Genomic DNA, 20,083 nt, shown 5'->3' with positions numbered 1-20,083 from the left:
CCCAGAAGGAACTTCTAGCAGCTTGAGCACTGGCCAATAGCTGTTCAGTTCATGGGCTACAGGATTTAGAGGGTCCTTTTAGCTGTAAACAGTGTGGGTTCACATCTATGGTTCCAGAAGTTGTGCAGGATCGTCCTTCTCCCACAGGCAAGAGTTGGAAAGTTTTTCATCTTAATTGCCACTCCTTGGTTAAATATTGGGCGGATGTTTTTGACCTTTTGGAAAATGAAAGGCCGGATACCCTGTTTTTAACGGAGACTTGGCTCTCGGAAGATTCAGTGGCAATCCCAGGGCTGGCACTTCCGGAGGGCTATGTCATGCACACTCTTAATAGAGATACAAGAGGTGGTGGCATAGCAGCCATTGTGAAAAATGGTTATTCCTGTTCCTTTACTAAACGGCCCATTGTAGGCTGCGAATGTGCCTGCTTTAAAATAACCTTTAATCCCAATTACACCATGACTGGGTTACTAATATATCGCCCACCGGGTCCATCTAAAGCCTTTAGGGAAGCATTTGTTGATACTGTATGCACCTTGGTGGTCAACTCTCCCAATTTTACGATCTTGGGAGATTTGAATTTTCATTTTGATAACCACACTGATGTGGATGCGGTGAAGTTAATGGCGGACTTAGCGGCCTGCCAGTTAGACCAGCGGGTTTCAGGTCCCACTCATTCAGCCGGTCACCTGCTGGATCCGGTTTTTACCAACATTCCTTCCCTGATTACGCAATCGCCGGTACCCATGACCTGGTCGGGCCATTTTTTGGTCCCTTTGTGTATTCAGGGCATAGCTCCTAAACTTAAATTAGAGAACTCCTATTCCTTAAAACGCCTTTGGCATAAGCTTAATTGGGATCAATTTGAAACCCTACTTTCGAGCTCCATCCCAGAGCTGTCGACAGATCCTGAAAAAGCGTATTTAGCCTTTTCTGACTGGATTAGTCGGCCACTAGATAAGCGGATTCCAGCTAAGTGGTCCCTTAACCGTATGTCCAAGTCTAATCCGTGATACAATGAAAAGCTAGCTTCGCTGCGAAAAATTTGTAAAAAATGTGAAAGATCCTGGAGAAAGGACTTCGACCCTTTACTTAAAGCGCACTATCGGGACGCAGTAAGGATCTACCACAGGGCAATTCATACTGAACGTGCAGCTTTTTATGCTTTAAAAATCAGGAATAGTACTAATCCCGCGAAGAGTATCTTCTCTATTGTGTCAGATTTACAAAATCAGAAGGAGACGGCTGGCCCATTAATTTCCTCGAGTCAACAATGTGAAGAACTTGCCTTATTCTTTTTTTAAAAGATAGAAGACCTCTACAAAGGCTTCCCCATGACTGTTCTGGACTGCCCTGAAATACTTAGTAATGGGACGCTGAACACCTTAGAGGTTTTTCCTCAGATAGAGCAGGATCGGTTACTTGCCCTTTGTGCAAAAATCAAATCAGGCTCATCGGCCGATCTTTTGAAACCTGACCACTATAGGAGAATTTTACCTACTATCTCTCCCTTCCTTGGCCAAGTGATTAACAAATCAATTAGTAGAGCAATCGTTCCTACAGCATGGAAACAGGCCAGAGTACTGCCATTGCTCAAAAAACCTTCCCTGGATGCCGAAAAACCGGAGAACTTCAGGCCAATCTCACTGCTCCCCTGGACTGCAAAAATTGTGGAAGCATATATTAATTCCATTCTTTCGGACCACCTGACCAGCAATAATATACTCGAACCCTCGCAAAATGGATTTCGTGCTGGCCATGGTACGGAGTCAGCGCTTTTGACGGTACAGGAACATCTTTGGGCAGCACTGGACACAGGACAGACGTCGGCACTGATCCTTCTGGATCTCAGTGCCGCGTTCGATACGGTGCCCCATGCCATCTTGCTGCGTCGGTTGAAAGAGGCAGGCATGTGTGGCCTTGCTTTGAAGTGGCTAGCGTCATTCCTTTCAGACAGGTCTTACCAGGTGACTGCTCCCCCTTTTTTTTCATCAACCTTTCCCATCAAGCACGGAGTACCACAGGGTTCATCTTTGAGTCCTCTGCTCTTTAACTTGTATGTACAATCTTTGGCTGTTTTTGCCAAGAGCAGAGGGCTGACGGTGGTCTCCTATGCCGATGACACGCAGCTGGTGGTGGCACTTTCTGGTAACTCTAGGGACAACGCCGCCAAGTTCCAAGGCGATCTTGCGGCAGTTGCCAGCTGGATGACAGTCAATTGCCTCCAGCTGAACACTAGTAAGTCGGAGGTGTTGCTGGTGGGAAGGGAACAATAGTTATGGAATGAGCACTGGTGGCCCAGGATACTAGGTACTCCTCCCCCTCCTAAACAGGTGGTAAAGAACTTGGGGGTCTGGATGGACTCTTCGCTTAGTCTCCAGACCCAAACAAAGAAGGTAGCGGGTACCTGTTTCGGTCTCCTCTGTGAGCTGAGACCTATCCTGGGCTTCTTTGATGCACCAACCAGACAGCTCATTATTCAAGCACTAATTATCTCTAGGCTTGATTATGTGAACTCTCTGTACCTAGGGGTAAACAAGGCAGAAGTACTAAGGTTACAGAGAGTTCAGAATGCCGCAGTGAGAGCTCTGTTGGGCTTGCGTAGAGTTTGCTCAGTGTCTGGCAGTCTTCGCCGCCTTCACTGGCTGCCCGTGGCTCAGAGGATCGAGTTTAAAGCCCTCTGTATAGCTTTTAAAAATCGGAAGCGCAGATCCCCTAGCTCACTGACAGATTTGCTTTCTTTCTATGTTTCCCCCCGCCAGCTTCGCTCCATGGGCCAATATTTGCTGCGGGTCCCTCGAGTCAGAAAAGTTCGAGCTGGAGGTCGTTCTTTCCGTTATAGAGCGGCGATTCTCTGAAATCCTCTGCCCCCTCATATTTATGGCCTTGACAATCTCACTCATTTTAGGAAAGCTATTAAAACTTTTCTTTTCCCTACTGTGTAGACCGTCATCCGTATCTTTGCTGCTGTTTTGCTTCTAGCGCCGGGACGCCCCTTGGCTGTGGCAGCTGTCGCGCTCTATAAATGTTTTAAATAGAAATAAATGGAAATAGAAAATAAATGTCTGGCGCTGTCAAGCCAGACCATAACAACGTACAGTGAAAATCACATCATTTACTGGATCAATGGAGTCATCAAGCTATACTGCGTGTTTGTGAATCAGAAGCCACATTAAAAGAATAAAAAACATGATAGTTTGGGATCGTAAGGAAATAAAACTTTACAGTATTAATCTAAGAAATGAAAAGTACAAAAACGCCATTATAGATACATTGGAATAAGCAGGAATTATTTCCTGAAGGGATAAAAGGTTCCTTCTTAGTCTGTATTACATAATAGAAGCACCAGGTTGCATTCTCAAAGCATTCTTGCTCCTGGTATTAACACATCGAACCATGGATCTCTTGATGAATACGAAATTACAAGACATTAGAAGCTATTGTTGCAGTTACTGCAAACATTACCGTTCAAACTTCAAGGAATGAGTGTACTAGGCATAATGACCACCTTATCAGAGTTTTTTTTCCTCAGAGTTTTTATATAGCGTGAACTTGACCTGAAGGTATCGGGCATCGGCTTTACATTAGCACCAGTTAGTTGCCTAACACAAGGACACATTAATTTTTTGTTTTGGTACTGGGAGATTAAGTGATTTGCCCAGAATCACAGGGTCTTGAGCTTCATTGCCGAGACTCGAACCCGGTTCCCCAGATTTTGAGGTCACTCGCTCTAGCTTCTAGACTGAATATTCTCTCAGCTCCACCTTTCCAGATGCTTCTGGTCCACACAGCAGATATCATTTGCATGAAATGTGCTCATACGTACAGGGCATTGGAGTGGCACAAAGTTTTTTTTTCTGTTTTGCATATTTCATGCGACTGTGTTTTGGGGCCATCTTGCAACACACAGCTTTTCCCACAACTTTTAAAGAGCTGAACCTGAGGTTTTGCTTCAGTGGGGGGTATCCCAAATAAAATCACTTTTGCATGGAAAGACTTTGCCACGAGTACTGAATATATTTCTATAACCAGCCTGACATTTCCCATCAAACTGCAAAATAGCGCACTCACAAGCAAAATACATATTTCAAATGACATATACAAATTACCCTACGAGTGGTTTAATTAACCACATGATCAATGTCAAAGGAATTACTTTCATTGACATTGAACATGACCATACCAGCCGCAGATGTGGGTCCAGACTGGCGTGTAATAGACATTACAAATCACCAGCCAAGATGGTGGATGCGGTTTAGTAGAGCTCCAACTCACCCCCAGGATATCCTTTACCATACTACCTGCTGGAAAACCATAAACTCGCCAAGCAAGTAAGGACTATACTCCTGGGAACACCAGAATTACGCCGGAGGCTCACGCTGAGCAATAGCCCTTGCGAGTGAGCCACACCAACTCGGAGTACAGCGGACTGGATGAAGGACAGATCCCTGGCACCCACATAGGATCAGCAGAAAGGTGAGGAGAGTGAAAGGAGGCTTCCATCAAAAACACACTCCTGGTACGTGAGCCCTAGAGAATAAGAAGCATTTGTAAAATCAATAGGTTGTGCCAATGCAAGAGCTATTGGCTTTGTCAATGTGGTTTTGCCCTTTTGTACACCAGTGTGGCCGCTGTTCAGCATGGCTAAACGTTAGTGCTGTCGAGTGTCCTAGAGTGGAGTGGAGGGAGTAGAGTGTTGCAGGCTGGATTTGTTGTCGTAGGGGGAGTAGAGTGTCGTAGAGTTCAGCAGATAAGTGGCAGAGAGTGTCCTAGAGTGCAGTGTCATAGAGTGGAGTGGCATAGATTTGAGTAGAGTGGGGTGGAATAGGGTAGAGTGGGATGGAGTGGATTGAGGAAGTGGGGTGGATTGAAGTATATTGGGGTGGATTTGATTGGGGTAGAGTGGGTTGGATTGAGTGGAGTGGGATTGAGTGGAGTGGGATTGAGTGGGTGTATTGGAGTGGGTGGAGTGGATGTGGTGGAATGGAGTGGGTTGGGGATTATTATATTGGTTTAGGGGGTAGTTTGGATAGTAGTGAATTAAAGTGGTGGGGTGGACTGGACTGGAGCGGGGTGGATTGGAGTGGGGTTTAGACTGGGGTCGGGTGGACTGGAGTGGGGTGGATTGAACTCGAGGGGGTGGACTGGACTCGAGTGGGGTGGAATGGATTGAGTTGGAGTGTGGTGGGCTGGATGGATTAGATTGAGTGGGGTGGACTGCGCTAACGTGGGGTAGAATGGGTAGATTGGAGTAGAGTAGGGTAGATTGAACTGCAGTGGATTGGGTGGACTGGATGGGGTGGATTAGATAGGACTGTGGTTGATTGGGGTGGGGTGGATCGGACTTGAGTAGGAATGGAGTGGGGAAGTATAGAGTGGGGTGGGGTGGGGTAAATTGGATTGAAGTGGGGTGGAGTACATTGGATTGCAGTGGATTAGATTGAGAGGGGAGGATTGGATGGGGTGAACTGGACTGGGTGAATTGGAATAGATTCAGGAGGATTGGATTGGGATGAGTGGTTTGGAGTGGGGTGGATTAGATTGAGTTGAGGTGGGGTGGAGTGGGTTGGGGTGGATTTCATTCAGGTGAGTTTGATTGGGTTGGGGTAAGGTGAGTTGGAATGAACCGTGGTGAGGTGAGGTGGACTATATTGGAGTGGGATGGATTGGAGTAGGTGGATTGGAATGGGCAGATTGTTAAGGATTGGAGTGGGGCAGATTGTTTTGGATTAGAGTGGGGCATATTGTTTTTGACTGGAGTTGGGCAGATTGTTTTGGGGTAGATTGGATTGGCGTGGGGTGGAGTACGCTAGATTGCAGTTGGGTGCATTGGATTGAGTGGAGAGGATTGGATTGGGGTGTAGAGGATTAGATTGAGGTGGATTGGATTCGGATAGCTGGTTTGAATTGGATTAAAGGTGGGGTGGATTGGGGTGAGGTGGTTTGGAGTCGGGTCGATTGGGGTGAGGTGGTTTGAAGTGGGGTGGAGTGGATTACATGGGGTGGGGTGGACTGGATTGGGGTGGGGTGGATTTGATTGAGGTGAGCTGGTTCGGGTGGATTGGGGTGAGGTGGATTGAACTGGACTTGGGTGAGGTGGACTAGATTGGAGTGGGTTGGATTGGAATGGGGCGGATTGTTAGGGATTGAAGTGGTGCAGATTGTTTTGGATTGAGTGGGACAGATTGTTTTGGGGTGGATTGGATTGATGGGGGAGTATATTGGATTGCAGTTGGGGGTATTAAATTGAGTGGAGAGAATTGGTTTGGGCTGAACTGGATTGGGGTGGAGTGGATTAGATTGAGGTGGATTGGATTGGGATAGGTGGTTTGGGTTGGATGGGTGGTGTGTGGTGGATTGGATTGGGGAAATTAGATTGCAGTGGGGTGGATTGGTGTTGGTGGATTGGAATGGGGTTGATTGTTTTGGATTGGAGTGGGGAAGACTGTTTTGGATTGGAGTGGGGAAGATTGTTTTGGATTGGGAAGATTGTTTTGGATTGGAGTGGGGCAAATTGTTTTGGATTGGGAAGATTGTTTTGGATTGGAGTGGGGCAAATTGTTTTGGATTGGAGTGGTGTAGGGTAGATAGGAGTGGGGTTGATTAAAGTGGGGTGGGGTGGATTGGGGTGGGATGGGATGAGATGGATTGGGGTGAGGTGGATTAGATTGGAGTGGGGTAGATTGGATTGGGGTGGACTGGATTGGTGTGGGTGGATTGGTGTGGGTGGATTGCAATGGGGTGGATTGAGATGATAGGAGTGGGGCGAATTGGGATGGAGTGGGTGGACTGGGGTGAGGTGGATTGGATTGGAGTGGATCAGAGAGGCGCGGATCAGAGTGGGGCGGATAGCTTTGGATTGAAGTGGGGCAGATTGTTTTGGACTGGGGTGGGGAAGATTGAAATGGGATAGATTGGGTGGGGCTGGTTGTTTTGGATTGGAGCAAACTGTAGTGGGCAGATTGTTTTGGATTAGAGTGGGGAAGATTGGAGTGTGGAAGACTGGAGTGGGGTTAGATTGTCTTGGATTGGGGTGGGGCAGATTGTTTTGGATTGGAGTTGGATGTATTGGAGTGGAGCAGAGTGGGGTGGATTGGGAGGATTGGTGTGGTGGATTGGGGTGAATGGTTTGAAGTGGGGTGGATCGGTTTGGTCTGGGTACATTGGACTGAGGTGAGTGTTCTTCACAATTATGAATTAAAGCTTCATTTCAGAAATTACAGTAAAAAGAAAGAAAAATGTCGCTTTGCAATAAGATAATCCTCGTCTTTTGAGAACTGTGCCCACAAGCAAAAATAAAAGAGCATGAATGTAAAGTGAGAAAAGAAGACTTGGCAAAATAAAAGAAAGTTAACTATAGAAAATAAATCTTTGTAATGTAGTTTGTCCTGCTGGGCACGATTTTGCCAGTCACACGCCTTCTGCTTACAGGGCTCTAAAAGTTAAACAGAACATCCACGTCGGGGCATGGGACGAGCATCGATTAAGCTAAATCAATGAGTGCTTGATCCCTGCTCCAGAGAGGAACGGAAATAATGTTCAGCCTGCCATAAGGAATTACGAGGCTGTAAAGAAGAGTGACACGCAAGCCAACAAATGGTAAGCAATGGGTGGGCTCCAAGTCCTCATTTTGTTAACAGTATCTCGCAAGCTAGTGCATGCTCTCGCTGTTTACACCCTAAAAAGTAGAGGTGATAGTGGGCAGGAACCACCGGCCCTGCAGCCAGCAACAGACAAGATGTCAGCGGGAGCCAATGGGAGATGGCAGGTTGAACGCGAGCAGACTCACTCTGTGATGGTGGCTCCAGTGCCCTGGTAAACCCCTCAGTGTTTTCTCGCCCACCTCATGCTTTGCGGTGTTGCACCCTCCCTTGTGCTGGAGACAGAAAGCAGGCTGAGCGACAAAGTGCTGCCCCAGAGACTACGCAGAACATTAGAGCTCCACTGCTCCATGATTAATAGAGGGGGAGACACAATACCATCCAAAGCCCTTTGCGACAAGGTTGGCCAGCAATTGGGACTGTGATACAGGGCTTGCTGGAGCTCTGACCCATGCCAGGGGGCCTATTACACAAGTGCCCCAGGGGCGCAAAGGGCGTTTACACCCGCTTTCTGCACCCCGGGTTACTTTGGCATTACAGAAGGGGCTGAAAATGCTTGTACGTTTAAGTCTGTAATAGTTAGTGCTGGAACATCTATAGCACCAGCGTACCATGGATGTATGACGTTATAACGCATACTATTACTCCGCATACCATTACAACGCGACTTTTACTCCGCATACCGTTACAACGCATAGCGCCTTGGGGCGCTGGATAGTGGTAAGTATAATTTTCTATTCCAACACCAGTCCCCGTGGACACTAGGGAAGGTGTTGGATAGAAAATTAAACTTATTCCCTATCCTACAGCGCCCCCCAGCGCAATGCGTTGTAATGGTATGCGGAGTAAAAGTCGCGTTGTAATGGTAGTGCGGAGTAAAAAATGCGTTGTAACAGGTGTATACCGCGTACCATTAGAGGGTGTTCCCTCTTTTGTAAGAGGGGCCTGCACCATGCAATTGAGGGAATCACTTTGCCTCTGCGCCCGTGCCATATTACCGACGTGGGCGCAGAGGGAAACATGCCTTTAGAAGGTGCCCTAAAAATGCCAAAAAAAGGTGGTTCATTTTCAGTGCATCTTGTATATGCAGCCCATTCAAGGGATGAATGTCTCTTGGACCCACCCCGACATGCCCTTGTAGGCAGGCGCAGTCAATCACTGCACCCACCTGCAAGGGGATCTCTAATCTAATTTTAAAAGTGCAGGCAGGTTGTCGACTGCACAGAGAAACAAGGAGAAGCTATAAAACAGCTGAGGGCAGCAAATTCTTCCTGATAGGGCACACTTTCCATGTTTGCACTAGGCGCACCTGCTTTAAGGTGTGCCATGGCGCAAACCTGGAAAGTGCACCATATCTGTATTACGAGCCCAGGTTGGAGCTTCTTGACCCGGAGAAGCGAGGAAGGCCTCCCTGGGGACTGCAGAACCCTTCTTTGCAACAGAGTGGTCAGTGAAGGGAGCCCAGAACCAAGAACTCGCACCCCCGGGCCTGCTGGAGGTTTAATCTGGGGCCCGGTCGGAGTTTCTTCACCCAATGAAGAAGGGGAGGCTTCCTGGCACTTGCAGAACCCCATCCTGGGTACGTTGTGACAGAGCAGCCTGGCAATGGAGCCCAAAAGATTGGGAGGTGTACCCTCTGGCCAACTGGAACCTGATCCAGGGAACAGACCCAGAGCTTTACATCCCAGCAACGTAGGGAGGCCCTCAGTAAGCCTGCACAATCCAGTCCTGGGCACTTTGCAACACAGCAGCCCGGGAGATGGAACCCAGGCCCATGGGGACCACGCCCCGGGGCCTTCTGGACCTCTGCCGAAGGGACAGTAAGAGCTTTCCACCATCACTGGAATAGAGACTGGTTATCTGGTTGCTTGCTTATAAAAACATCCCAAAACCCATGTACCATCTAGGGAGCCCAACCAGATGAAAAGCAGTTAACCCATATCCTGTCCCTACAACTCCAGAGGAAGGCAATTAGCCTTTCTTGTAATCTGTGCGCACTGGTTGGTGTTCGAGTGAATATATCCGACCTCATGGAGCCCTGGTTGGGCTTGAATCTTCAAATAAACCCTCGTCAGGACTTCCAGGGCAGCTCAGAATTCTGAACACCGAGTCAAATTTCTTGTTTGCTTATTTACTTACGTGTTTGTTTCAGTTTCTTTTTTTATTTTCCATGCACAACATCAACAGTGATGTTGGCAGGACACATTTCGCACACACCTAGGCATGATAAACATGGTACATGCATATTTTGCACACGCCTATGTTGAACCACAGCATTGCTCCGCCTGAAGAAATTCTGAAATCATGAAACTGAATTTCTTGCTTCTCTTCTTTGTTCTTTTAGTGTATTGGCCTTACTTTCTTTCTTCTACCCATCCTTCTTTTTGTCTTTTTCTCATCATGAGTACCTTTCATCTTTTCTGTACTTTCACAATCATCCATCCATCATTCTTTTTATCCATCCATCCATAGAACAATCCATCTTCCTCTCATCCTTCCTTAATTTTTCATCCAACCTTTCTTCTCACCATCCATCCTTCCTTCTCCTATCCATCCATTTTCCCTTCCTTCATTTTTTCCATATATCATTCCATTCAATATTTTATTGATCCATCCTTCTTTCTCTCCATCGATCTCTTCATCCGTCCTTTTCTCTATACATCCTTCGCTCCGCCTATCCTTACCTCATCCATCCATCTCTTCATTCCTCCCCCTTCCTAGCATTGCAAGAGGTGGTATTTAAAAACCTTCCATTATGTCAAAAGGAGCCATAAACAAATATTCAATGTTTCACATGATTCATAACTTGCCAGTGGCATGCTCAATCCTGCGCCCTCCAGTCAAGCTGCTAGAGGGGGAGTCATGATATCCATACATGTCCAGAAATCTCAACAATTTAAAACCTGTGAGTTACATACTTCTCGTTTTTCTCTTATTTACTTTCTCAAACCAGATCCTGTTTGGGAAAGCTGCTTGTGTGTTGAACTAAAACAAGTACTTAATTAAAAAAACAAGTAGGGTGGGAAATGGACTGCCAGTAGGGAACCATGATGCCAAAGTAATCACAAATCTCATTTCTACACATATATAATTGTGTATTCCATCGAGCATTGCCCAACTGGATGTGTGCCCGAATCAACGTTTTAAAATGAAGGTTTTCTCCAAGGACTAAGCATTGTTGGCAGTCACCAGGTCTTTTTACAGGATGAGTCACTAAACACAGAAAGAATGCATGGGAAGTGTACAGGCCCAATAGCGTGTGTATCAAGGAAGCCGAGGGTGCAATGAAAACTTAATACTGGTTTTCAGCAGTACTGGTGGTATTCAAACATTACAATGAAAAAATCCAATACAATCTGATACTTTAGGTATTTTTCACTCATGTAACCATGGGGTTTTGTCATAGTGTCATTCTTTGCTTAATGTCTCTTTAGTTTTACACAATACCTCTTGTATTAAGGTTGTGCCTTGTGCCTGTGGTGCTATCTTGCTCATATTTTCTATTTTCCAGCAGATAAGTTTACATCTGAGGCGGAATATCACACTTTTATAGTCGTTCGTGATTTCTTGCGGCATTCTGGTTCAGAGTATTGAAGCTTCAGTTCCATGTGTTTGTGTCTTACTCTTGCTTGTTGAGGAGATCCATATTGTGGTTTTAAGAAGAGCAGTCACTGAATAGGATAGGCACAAAGATTGTCGTAATGTTGTAAATGCAGGGTTCAGCAGTGGGTAAACTGGTATCTCCAGAGAATGTAGGAAAATCCGAACTCAGAAAATAAGTGAAGATGTAAGCAGCTTTTAGTATTAGAGGAATCTTACTAACCATCACCTTGAGGCTAAATAAACTCTATTCAAGTCCAGAACCCCATTTTTGATACCCTAGCTTTTCTTAATAGTTCCCAGTGTGTGAATTCAAAGACCCTCCTTTCTAAGCAAAGTCATCTCTTTCTGTTATAAAACGTATATCTTCCAATACAGAGACCCCTTTAATTTCAACATGGAAATTTGTTATTGAACATGCAACAAGTGATGAACTGGGATTCCATCAAATGCACATTTTTAGCATATTCTTCTGTTCTGTAAATGTGTCATGAAGTTATGATAAGCAAGCTCATGCAAAAACACATCCAGTGATTGTTTAGTTTCATTCCATGGAAGTCATGATTGTTCCCCTTCATAATTAAATATTTAATTTATTTTAATCACCTCCTTTTAGGCTTCTTTATTATAGTTTTAGAAGAAAGTTTAAGGGTTTTAAACACATGCAAGACAGGTTCTATTTTAGCTGCAATTTCCATTTTAGTTAGCCACTCTGTGAGAAAAGATGGCCCTGCTAGGGGCCTCCAAAGTCGCTTTCCGACAGAGTTTTCATGTCAGAAAGCCCGGCATGGAAAGCCTGACGGACACTGACATCATAATCCGATAGGGGAAACTCCGTTTTAGGGATTATGTGGTGGGTCCAACTGGCTGATGGGCTACTTGAACCCGTCGGAAGCCAGTCTGATTGATCGGCCAGTTCTTTTTAATAAGGGGTCGGAGTTTAAACCAAGGATGCTGGTTGGTAAGCCTCTGACAAGCAGACAGAGGCTTACCAACCAACATCCTAATAGGCTCCTTAGTTTCTTAAAATCCCCATTTAATTCTGCAATGCAAGTTAAAAGTCAGTGGTCAAATCTTGTATACCCCCAGAACTGACCACTGAAAAGAGTGAAATTTAACCAAGAGCGCAGATCCAGGTGGCGTGGCACCAGATTCAATCTTCCCCGAAGAAGATAGCAGCGAGGCTCAAGATGCACTGAATGGTGCCAGGGTAATGTTTGTCCATGAATAAACACAGTGTACTTGAACTCAAAAGAAGCTGGCAAACAATTCCAGATAGACAATAAAACATGTTGTCCCTGGTATGCATACTACCTCTATAACTCGAGAAATAGGCTTATTATTTATTCAGCTGCTAGAACTAGTACATGGCCTCGAGATAGCACAAGGAGGGTTTTAAGGGCTACAAACTGTAAACGTGTTACAGTTTTTTCCTGTTATTTTCACTGTTTGTGAAACGCTTAGCTGCTTCTAATTTTGTATTCTGTGATGTTACTAAACAATACTGCATGCACTAGATTAAAGAGTTTTAAAATAACTATTTTAAAATAAATATGTTGAAATAGATATCCAGTTTCTAGCAATAATTCAGCATTAAGCTTATTAATTAAAGATCATTTGGATTACCACTGCATCCCTGTGCACTTTTAGGTTAGTAACCCAGGAAGCACGGACATCACACCAACAGGCATGCTCAATGAGTTGTGTGGAGCTACAATAGCATGATCTACCCTGCTCAAGCAATGATGCACTGAACTTATTCCCTGCACATGTAGGTAGGGAACTCAAACATTGAGAAACTAGGCTAGGGAGATAAGCTACAAAACACTTATTGGAACCCGATGCATAATTTTTGCATGCTCCACTGTTGGAAATGACCATTGTTTGTGTGGCATTCCCCCAGATGTTTGGCTTCTTTTTGTCGCTTTTGTTGGTCGAAGGACTCTGCGCACTTTACTTCTCCTAAGTAGTAGAGTGATTGTTTCCTCCCTGCTAAACATGGGGGGAAAGGGGCATATATTTAAATGGCACCTTTAATTTAATTGTAAGTTCCCAGTATAAGGTACAATATGGACCCAGGGCCTGTAATTTGAAAGTTACTAGTGGGCAGCATCACTCAATGTGCCACTCACTAAAGTAGAACTCTAAAATATACCTCCAAGCCTGCCATTTGGAGCATGAGTGTGCAGTTTTTAACCGCCATTTTGACTTGGCAAAATAATTATTTTGGCCAGCCTAAGCCTTCCTTGTCAATACTTACAAGTCACCCCTAGAGTAGGCCTAAAAGCTGATAGGACAGGCTTCATAGTATTAAAACATGTTAAGGTGTCCTGGCAGTAAAAAACCTTTAAATTAATTTTTCAAGGTGGCAAAGCTAGCTCTCCCATAGGTTAATACTGGTTTACACCATTAAGTTTAATAAGTGCAAAATTCAGTTTAAGAGAGGGAGGTAACATTGTTAACAGATTCATTTTATTAGTAAGTTAAACTCCAACTTAATAGTCAAGTAAGAATTTATATTACTGTTTTTGGAATGGCTTTGGCAGACAAACCTCACACCTAGGCCTGCCTCCCCTTTTTCTCTCTAGTCAGGTTGGTACCATACTCAATGGAAGAAGCAGAACTAATCAGATCTGGTTTAGGAGAGGGGGACACAAATGCATGCCCTCCACCCACAGGCTGGCACTGGGCATAAAAGTGGAACCCACAGACCTCTCCTCAGAACACTCTTGGACCAGGGAAGGCACAAAAGAACTGACCCTGAAGGAAGACTGGGCCTTCTTGCTTGAACTCAGGATCCCTAATGTGACTCCAAGGGTCAGATGAGTGAACTACTGTTTGAGCTATAGGTCCACAACAAGCTTACAGATGCCTTTTCCTGCACAGCTGACCACTTACAACTAGACCTGCTCTGGACTCTGCTGCTTGCCTCTTCTAGAGACAGCTTAACGCCCAGTAGTGTCCATCAGTTGCTGAACCCTTGGTGTTACAGTACACTTCTCCTGTCCTTAAACTGCAAGGACTGGGACTTACAAACTTTTAGCAAACGTTCTGCCTGGAGAATGGAAGGAGACAAGAGTAGCTGTCTAAGATGCAGCTGGCAACTTTGAATCGGTGTTCAGCCTCAGCTTGTTGGTTTACCCTGCTGAATGAGATCTGACTTCCAGAAAGTTTCTAAGTCCAAACATTGAAGACTTTATCAGGACCGATACCAAGCAGCAATTCGTCAAAATAGAGGCCTTCCTAGGGCGACACTTTGCCCACTCTAAACTCTACTGCTTTCATCAATGACCACACAGGGACCTTGTTCTCAGAAACCTGCCGCAGTCGAGCACTGCTTTGGATTCAGTTTGCACCAACATATCATCGACCACTTTTCCTGCAAAAAAGTTTCAATTTCAGAAGGCAAACTTACCTCTGGGACAAACCTGGTTCCCGTTTCCAACCATGCTCCACTGTGGTTGGCCTGAACTTTTGACTTTAACCTGGTCTAGCGCACCAAATAGCTGCAGTAACTCTCTCTGTTTTTTAGTTCTCTATTTACTTCAAAAATCCATAGGTCCGGTTCAGTTCTACTTACTGGATTTTTGCTGCACTGATGTCATTTTATTTAATAAAACATACTCTATTTTTCTAAATTGGTTTGGGGTTTTTCTTGTGTTGATTTTCACTCTATTACTGTTTGAATACTGCATAAATACTTTACATATTGTCTCTAAATTAAGCCAGGCTGCTTTGTGCCAAGAGCCCACAGGATTAACCTTTATCATTTCTTCTTGAAAAGGATTGTTATTATTACTTGAGGTGGGTTCTCAACCCCTTCAACTAATACCCCAATTTCTTGCAGCTGCTATACAACCTGAGCAATATAAACACTACAGAGATGAGTGTGTTTAATAAATGGTGGAAAGGCTCACAGATGCAGCATGTACAAGCTGCAGCAATGTTTACCTAACATGATAGGGAGTGAAAGCAATGGTTGGACGGGACACTAACACCCTGGTCAAGGAACCACACTTATAGTGGAGAAATATTTCAATAGTATGCAACTAAAAGAAACCAAGAGGTCTGCAAATAGAGGTTTGCAAACTATTATTTGGTATCAAAGGAGTGTAAAGAGAGGCACAGAGTTCCAGGTCACAGGGGCACATTGTTGAATGGTCTTCCAGAACACAAAGCGACCTCAAACTGTAGGGTAGCCCAGAATGAGATTAAAAACCTACCTTTTAGACATGGTGCAAGTCTTTGAACAGATAGCTGCATGCACCGTTGTATCTTTTGATTTCGGTGCAATCCAAATCTTCAGACTGGAACTGCAACTGAACAGTGGGAGAGAGTAACAAATAGTACATGAAACATTAAAACGTTGACTTGGGAATACATGAGCGCAGAGCATAACCAATGTCACAGTTGCCTATAACTTCTACTGTTCAGCACTGGAATTAATGATTGTGGTAGACCAACAACAGCAGTCCATATCATCCAAACATGCAAGAAGGGTAAATTATGGTACAAAACATACTTGTTATCAAAGTTGCATTTACGTGCGCTTTTGGTTATAAGTGTAACACCCTCGTCTGTGTCAGTATTTGGTTGCCTTTGTCCTTTTTAGGTCGAGCCTGAGCAGCGCATGCGCTGCTGCGAGGAATGCAAAATTGGAGTATGGCTGTGAAGCCCCGCCAACTATCCGCCCATATTTGTAATTGGCTTGTGTCATTGTCCTTCGTAAATGCTGGCTTGAAAGTCGTAATTAGGCTTGTTAGTCCCTCCTTGGTATCGCCTTTTCTGCATTTGTAACCTCCCATGGCGACTGGCCCTTTTACTTCTGTTGCGACATGGTATGTCTTATTTAGTCTATAAGCACTTTTTAATTTAATGGGTTTCATCAACGGCAGGCACGACGTGCTTTCCTCGCCAAGCATGCTTTCACTTTTAAGCAGCCCCCAGACAATGGCGGCCGCTTCTTTGAAGTGAAATAGGTCTCGCATTTACAAGAGTTTGAGCTATTGCTATTGTAGATGACAATAGTTTAAACTATCGTAAATGCGAGACCTATTGCATTGCAAATGCTTGTTCTAAGCTTAATAGAATGATTGTACCTCAGCACTTTCAATATTTTTATCTCTCATTCTTAATCATATTCAAGACATGAATCCCATGTACATTTATGGTGACACAACTCACAGGAAACACCAGTCTGCGAGATTATACTGAAATTTCCATTCAATTTAATAGTTTGTGACAGTGTTTCACTTTATACAATGTAATCAATCTGGCTTTTAGTATAAACATGCATCTGTTGACCCCATTCGAACATTTATATGTTATACAGTTAGTAAATGATCGTCCAATTCTTGAAACATCATTGAGGGTAAAGGAACATGGCAGCCTACATGTGTTTCGTTACAACCGTAACTTCTTCAAGGCTTGAATCTATGGAGGTATAAATTCTCAAAGTAGCATAGTTTGCCAGAAACTCAAATATATAAGTGGTTGTCATAGAAATGAGAGGTGAAATCCGGAAGGTCCTTGTGATTGCTGATATCCACGTTGGATATCCGTTAAGGAGCTTAAATCGTGGCGGACCGGTTCCAATGATAAGCGTGTAAAATGACCGTACAATGGAGGAGTTCTCTAATATAAAATTCTATGCTGAAGTAACGTATCTAGACAGTGGACTCTTCTAATACGTAGTTTGATGCTCTAAAGCAGGCTATAGTATGTCCCTTTAATCTGTAGGGCGTTAATGTGCTTGGGCTATAATATGCCATTAATCTGTACGGTGTTAATAAGCTTGGGCTATGATATGCCCCTGTTCCATTTAGTCAGAGTAGCGAGCTACATAGTCCATTCCGGTCTGGGATTAGGAGCTGCTTTAAGTACAGAGTGCTTGCTTCAGATGAAATCATTTCTTACAAGAACTGTTGAATGAATTTTTTTTTGTTGGTGTTGGGTGGTTCAACGGATAAGGATGCCGTGTCCTAAGGACAAGATGCTGGTACGATGATGTAATTGGTGTCATGCCTTCCTGTCCCAAAAAGGCACTGTTCTCTGTGGCACATATGCAGTGCCTAAAACGTTAATACTGTTCCCCAGCTCAGCTCTGAGAAGACTTTGCAACTTTTAGTAAAACGAACAGGGAAAGCTACAGTCAGATATTAAATGGCTGTACGTGAACCTAGAATGACATTCACCACAGTGGTAGCTTGTGCATGGGTTAGGGGCCCTATGCTTTACAGCACACCAAAGCTGCCTAGTCCCATGCACAAGTAGATCATCCAGTCCAAAATGTTTTCTTTGATTCTGCATCTATTAATCTTGGAGTCATAATTTGATCAACAGCACAATAAAGTAACAAAATGCTTTTATAACTCCGGACGGGATGAGCTAGTTTTGCAGGGGTTGGTGAAACTTGAGGGCTTTGGGCACCCAGGTCAGGCCAAGCTCACAAGGCAGTTCTCAGCATTCATTGCAATGTTCAGCAAGGATCTTTGTCTGGAAACATTCACAGTATTGCACAGAGTGTAAAAGTCCTTAATTAATTTCCAGTTTGTTACAAAGCAGTACCATGGCAACTCTCAAATGAAAAGTATGATGTATGTATCAATTACCTCTTGTTTTGTGTCCTCCTAGGCTGGCCTGTGGAGTTTCCCCTTTGTCGCAATATCCTTTTGTCCATTTATGAATTCGGTCTCATCAGATGACATCCACTTGATAATCCAGCCTTTCGTGAGACCGTCTTGCTCTATATCTGGATTTTGTAATGTTAGGGAGTTGACTTATTCTACTATGGCGAATTTTGAAAAGAAATGATTATGTGCTTATTCTACTTCTTGAGCGCACTTAACCCGATTGTGTTGTGGTGCTACAAGCATGAAGACTGCTTGCTGCATAGCCAGTGTACACAAAGGTTTAAATACACTAAGACTGCAGCGGGGGCATATTTAATATATGGTAAAGAGGCTCAAAAAGGCAACGGTTGGGTGGAGCACTAACGCCCTCGTCAGGGAACTGCACTGACAGTAGAGAAAGATTTCAGTTGTACGCAACCAAAAGAAATCAGAACTCTGCATTTATGGGTTTGATAACTATTCATAGGTGTCTATAGGGATGCAAAGAGTTCCAAGTCATAAAGGCACATTGTTGAATGCTCTTCCTGAAAACATAAAGAACCTAAAAAAGTTACTTAAATTATATAGAGATTGAAAACCTTACTTTGCGACATGGTGGAAATGGTTCAACAGACAGCTGCATGCACCTTTATATCTTCTGATTTTGATGCAATACAAATGTTCTAGACTGGGGGCAGATTGCGGTCGCTCCCCTTTGAGCTGCCACTCAGGCCCAAGCTGATTCTTGGTGTTGCCGGTGCTGGTGTGCCGCCTTCACCGCCACCGTGCTCCTGAGGTGAGCCAGGGAGTGAAGGAGGCCCACGACAAACCGCAAGAAGGAATGCATGCCTGGGCTAAAGTGGCTGCCCCAAATTTAAGAACGGCCAGCTGGGCCGCAGGTAGACGCTTTGAGGTATTGCCGGTCCCCAAGAGGCTGTCTACCTGCTGCAGCCCAATCCCCAGGACAAAAGCACAGGGGTTGAATCCCCCCTATCACTACCTTCTGCAGCCATGAGGGGAGGGGAGGGGGGGGGGAACCGTGGGGAGAAACAGGCAGACTCCCCTTATGGGGCACACAATCGCAGTCCCGACAGGCCTACACTGCAACCATTGGAGCAACTGGGTCCCGGGAGGCCACAAGGAGGCGGAGTTGCACCTAGGCATCTCCCTGACCCGTACTGCCTGGCGTAGGCCCGCACTGGCCTGTTGAGTGGAGCCCTAGTCCATGGCACTGCCTGCAACCTGTGGTGAGTCTGGCTGGGATGGCGTGGCAGCATCAGCTGTGCAGTGGACTCTCCCTCACTTAACTTGTGGCAGATTTAATCGGGGGGCGCCGGTTTCTGAAGATTCCCCCTGCTCACCGGGTTGTGGACACTGAGGTGGGCACGGGTATGGGCGGCGCCCCGTCTGACAGAATACAAGGCACTCGTCAGGGGCCCACTTGCAGCCACAGGGGCCTGGACAGTAGGAGTGTCCAGGGGAGGGCGATGAGGACGGAAGGGAGGGGGGAGCTATCGGCCCTAGCCTGCACACCAGTACCTGCTCCTGTAGACCCCAGCTGGTCCTGCTGCCCGCACCGTGTCTGGTGCAAGGCTGGAAGGTAGGCACATTACCATGGCTACCTGCAATTCAACTCTATGACATTCCGAGATAAACCACCTGGCGATGGCGGTCCCATTGAAAATTAAATGTACACCTCCCACGGGTAGACACAAGACCCAGGGTAGAGGAGACACTAAAGTCATCCTACATGTGATCCAGGACTTACCCTTGAATCTAAGATAGGAGAGATTCTGGTGGATGTAGTCCTCCCATGCTAAGATCTGCATAACACCACAGTAAGGGTTTCTGAAATACAGGGCCACATTTTGGAACAGAAGGAAGCTGTCCGCGCGCTCCACACAGAGGTGAACCGCCTATCGGAGGCATCAGTGACCCTCAGTGTAGAGGGGAGGATGCTAAAAATAGAAGCCGCAGGAGCAACCTCCACTTCATTGGATTCCCCAAGGGGTGGAAGGGACTGGACTGGAGGCTTTCCAAGAACAATGGCTTATATCCTGGATCGATCCTGGCAGTCTGTTGAAATGCTTCATAGTTGAACTAGCCCATAGGTTCCTCGCACAGAGGCCTCCTCTGAGAGCCCCCCTTGCAACCAATGGTCACCAATATTTTTAAATTATTGCAATAGAGAAATAATCCTGTGAGAGGCATGGGTTAAGCTTCAACTTACATACTAATCCAAACAAATAATGGTGTTCCCGAACTACACCT

At 45.2% G+C, this 20,083-nt stretch overlaps 1 protein-coding gene across 2 annotated transcripts in view; it reads right to left on the bottom strand.

Moving 5' to 3' along the window:
• EOGT (EGF domain specific O-linked N-acetylglucosamine transferase) overlaps positions 1–20,083 on the bottom strand; it is a 161,149-nt gene that overhangs the window by 96,726 nt on the left and 44,340 nt on the right. For both annotated transcript variants that reach the window (XM_078661478.1, XM_078661479.1), the window contains exon 2: positions 15,425–15,520. The gene's annotated coding sequence lies outside the window, so the exon portion shown is untranslated. The remainder of the gene's footprint in view (positions 1–15,424; positions 15,521–20,083) is intronic.

Source organism: Lissotriton helveticus, chromosome 9, assembly GCF_964261635.1.
Source record: "Lissotriton helveticus chromosome 9, aLisHel1.1, whole genome shotgun sequence".
Classification (NCBI taxonomy): domain Eukaryota; kingdom Metazoa; phylum Chordata; class Amphibia; order Caudata; family Salamandridae; genus Lissotriton; species Lissotriton helveticus.
Note: the sequence above shows the minus strand (reverse complement) of the source record. Positions and strands in the feature narration are given on the sequence as shown.